Raw genomic sequence first — 4,626 nt, forward strand, 5'->3', positions numbered from 1 at the left:
TTTCATGCCTTCTATAGTATTGATCAAGTTTTTTAAAAATCTTTTTTTTGGACCATTTTATTTTTATTTTTTTAATTAAACATTTTTTTTTATTGTTGTTCAGTTACAGTTGTCTGCATTTTCTCCCCACCCCTCCACCCTACCCCAGCCAAATCCACCTCCCTTCCCCACCTCCACCCTCCCCCTTGGTTTTGTCCATGTGTTCCTTATAGCACTTCCTGAAAACCCCTCTCCCCACTAACCCCTCCCCACTCCCCTCTGGCTATTGTTACATTGCTCTTAACTTCAATGTCTCTGGTTATATTTTGTTTGCTTTTTTCTTTTGTTGATTATGTTCCACTTATAGGTGAGATCATACGGTATTTGTCTTTCACCATCTGGCTTATTTCACTTAGCATAATGCTCTCCAGTTCCATCTATGCTGTCGCAGAGGGTAGGAGCTCGTTCTTTCTTTCTGCTGCGTAGTATTCCATCGTAGCATTGGTAAAGTTTTATGTATCCTCTCTGTTTTTTATTTTCCTTTCTACTGGTTTGGAAGTTAAACATTCCATTTCTAGAGAAACAGAGTTGCTCGATTTTGTAAACAGGCATATTATATTTCACAAAGATTAAAGTTAATCTGTATTCCTGTTCTCTTAAATAATAAAAGGACCTTAGAATGTGAACCAACAACCTCTTCCACTTTTTGTTATTTATTGATTAGTATTTTAGTTCCACCCAATTTTATGCTTTTCAAAGTAGTTTTTATTTTTATCATCATCATCATCATCATCATCATCATTTAGATTCACCTATATATTTACCAAATTCTTTGCTCACTATTGCTTCTATTAACCAAATTCTTCTGTTGGGATTCATTTTCCTTCTCACTAAAGTCTTTCAGAAATTTCTTTCGTATCTGTGAATAGTAAAGTCTTTCATTTGTATCTAAAATTGTCTTTATTTTACCCTTTCTGTGTTGAGTGATAATCATCTGGTTTTAGTATCGTAAGGTGACAGTTATTTTCCTTCAGCATTTTAAGGCTGTAACAATTCGTCTCCTGGTTTCTATTGCTACTAGTGAGAAGCCTGCTCCCTCTCTGGCTGTCATTATGCTGGTAAGTTTTAAGACTCTTGTCTTTAATATTCTGCAGTATTATTACAATGTGTTTAGGTGAAAACCTATTTTTATTTACTTTGCTCAGAAACCCAGTTGTGCCTCTTCTTACTGAGAATTCATTTTTTTCCTTCAATACTGGTGTATCCATCACTGTATATTGCTTCTCTCCCTCTTGTCTCTGTTCTCTCCTGGAATTTCTAATATCTCTATTGGACCTTCTCATTTTATTCTCCATGTTTCCTAACTTCCTCATATTTTCCATGACTTCAACTCTGTGAGCTACATTTTGGGTACTTTCCAATTTCTCTTCCAATTCACTAATTTTCTCTTCAGCAGTGTTATCAGCTGTTTAACTCCTCCATTGAGTTTTTATTTAAATATTCTTTTATTTCTAGAAATTTTATTGGTTCTTTTTCAACTATTTTTCTTTTTCATTATGTCTTATTCTTGCCTTTTAGATTGTATTCTTTCCTTTTTTGGAGGGAACATTTTAAAAATATTTATTTTGAAGTATTTTCCACATTGTCTTGTTACAGATCATGTTATTATCTTTGCTGATTCTCCCTCTCATGGTGGTTCATTTCTTCCTGTAGTTTGTACTTTTGCTTGTGAACTTGTCTCCAGCAGACTTGACTTCTGTGGGAAGCTTACTTGACCTTAGTCATGGAAAGGGCCTCATGTCAGGATCTGAGTTTTGTTTCTGCTGGGACTCTACAGCTCTCACCATTTCTGGACCAGTTTATTTGTTATTTTCTTGAATTGAGTTTTACACACCTTGTAAGTAATGCAAACTCGCACTGCACATCCATGTTTAGCATAGACTTGGGTTCTAATTTCTCACAGATGACCCTTATTCTACCTTTAGCCCCAGAAAGATGACAAGCTTCTCTACTGTATCCTCATCAGTAAGTGGAGTTTTCTGATTCCTGTTATATGGATAAGTAACTCTTCCTGGATCCTAACTTCATAAAGGGAGCTCAATTCCAGTCCCACAAAATATAGAAGCCTGGGGCTCACTCTTCTATCCTCATTGCTGTTATACACTAGTCTTATGACATACTAGCTCTAAGGCCTCTGTGAGCTCCTACTGGTCACTTAAAAAAATTTTTTTTAGTTGAATTTCTTGGAGTTACATTGGTTAATAAAGTTATATAGGTTTCAAGTGTACAGTTCTATAACACATCATCCATATATTGTATTGTATGGTTACCACCCAAAGTCTAGTCTAGTCTCCTTCCATTGCCATTTATAAAAATATGGAACTCTTCACAAAGTTGTGTGTTGTCCTTGTATGCAGGACAGGCTAATCTTCTCTGTATTGTTCCAATTTTAGTATACGTGCTGCTAAAGCAAGGACCCACTCACTTTGGATCTGAGTTTTATTTTCATTCCTGGCATTTAGGGACTTTCATTTATTGTTTTAGAATGTGGTTATATACTTTTCAATTGTTATGCTTTATACATTTTAAATTTATCATATACAAAGTCTGTCTGGAAAAAGTCCAACCACTGTTAATACAATGAGAACAACTTGTGCAACATCGATGTAACCTGGCAGCCAAGGAGAATGGACTGCAATGCACATGTGTGAACAATGACGACTTCACTGTAGTAGTCAGCAGGAGCAGTAGACGCCATTGAGTGATCAGGTGTACTGTGTGGCCATGCATTCAAAATGACTGAGTGAGTAGAGCAATGAATCTGCACCAAATTTTGCATTAAGTTTGAACATTCCTCCATGGAAACTATTCAGATGATTCAGAAGGTTGCAGCTATGGGCAGCTTGTGATTGGCAGCTTCATCACAACGATGCACCCACTCATGCATCACGTCTCATGCAGAGTTTTTTGGTGAAACATCAAATCACCCAGGTGACTCAGCCCCCCTACAGCCTAGATTTGGCGCCCTGTGACTTCTGGCTTTCCTAAAACTAGAACCACCTTTGAAAGGGAAGAGATTTCAGACAGTCGATGAGATTCAGGAAAATACGACAAGATAGCTGATGGCCATTGGGGGAACTGTGTGAGGTCCCAAGGTGCCTACTTTGAAGGGGACTGAGGCATCATTGTCCTGTGTACCATGTTTCTTGTATCTTCTTTAATAAACGTCTCTATTTTTCATAGTACATGGCTGGATACTTTCTGGACAGACCTTGTAAAATTATAAAGTTCATCTTTCTAGTGAGGGACATCTTCCTACATCTCCTCAGTCTGCCACACTGACCTGAAATACCCTTATATTCTTGTGTTCATGGTCCATTTCACATTCCCCATGAGGTTATGAGCTCTTTTAAAGACAGGGAGTATTTACTATTTGTATTTTTATCCCCCTCAAGTACCTAGCCCAGTTCTCTGCACTGGGTAGGTCCTCGGTAAGTGCTGTTGTCATTTTTTTATTATTGTTTTTACTACCTCCAGCCTCAATGTTTAGGAGGGACACAAACCAGAGTCTAGACTTGCTGTGAGCATTTAAAGTGAACGGTCAGGCAGTACAGGCTTTTGCATGCTCATCTGAACGTCATTATTCATGAACACATCTTCCTCCATCACCTTCGAGGGCAGGTCATCATCTATTAGACCAATGTTTCTCAAAGTGCAGGTTGCCATCCATTAGTAGGTCATGAAATCAATGTGATGAAATAGAATAAAATAGAAAGTGAAATACCAAGGTACATCACATACGTAAGTGTAGGTGCTGCTTATTGAAATTGTGCATGTGCTGTGTGCTGGGTCACCAGGCAAAATGTATTTCAGGCTGGGCATCAGGGTAAAAACATTGGGGAGTCACTGATGAAACTTTTCCCTGAGACTGCACTCAACCTACCACCCCTTTTTAGCAGACTCATCTTCAAGAGCAAAGATTAATTGCAAAGCTAGAAAAACTCAAGGCCTATCTTCTCCATATGAAGTTCTCAGAGTAGGACCTCCTGTCCCCAGGAGGAGGGCAGGTCCACACTGTCCTAGATTGGAAGCCATGCAGTGGTCAAGGATACCCTATGAATCACAGATATTCCTTGTTCTTCACCCTAAAACCCCCATCAACTCTCTGGGGAAGCCTTTCAACTGATTTTTTTTTTGGGCCTCTGAGACCTTTAAGTGTTGCTTCTCCAGTGTCTTGATCCCTAGACAGCTCCTTGAATGTGGTTCTCGAAGCCACCATATAATATCCACTTGGGAGAACACCTGGACAATTACCCCCCTGTGCGCAGCTCCCAGGGGAAGTGTCACCCGCAGAACTCCCCTGCACAGTCTAGAGGGTAGAAGTGTCCGCTGTAAGGACTCTGAGCACTAGCATTGTTACCGAGAAGGGACTCGGCACCTGTTCTCCTCTGCGCCGTCTTGAACATCTGCAAATCACATAAGGACTCAACCCATTTCATATACAATGAACCCTGGTATGCAGGGATTTGGGCCTCATTTAACTTCCACCTTCACTATATTCAAAGGTTCCAAAATAAAAGAAAGAGCCAGTTATCTCTCTTAAAAATCAAACTGGTGTTTGTTGAACTCCTACTCTGTGTCAGATAC

General features: G+C 39.2%; 1 non-coding gene across 1 annotated transcript; it reads right to left on the reverse strand.

The window, feature by feature from the left end:
- Positions 1-2,349: 2,349 nt before the first annotated feature.
- LOC112300530 (U6 spliceosomal RNA) lies at positions 2,350-2,452 on the reverse strand. Its single transcript, XR_002974407.2, has one exon. It is a non-coding gene; the product is annotated as a U6 spliceosomal RNA (small nuclear RNA).
- Between the last annotated feature and the right edge of the window lie 2,174 nt (positions 2,453-4,626).

This window comes from Desmodus rotundus, chromosome 4, assembly GCF_022682495.2.
Source record: "Desmodus rotundus isolate HL8 chromosome 4, HLdesRot8A.1, whole genome shotgun sequence".
NCBI classification, from domain to species: Eukaryota; Metazoa; Chordata; class Mammalia; order Chiroptera; family Phyllostomidae; genus Desmodus; species Desmodus rotundus.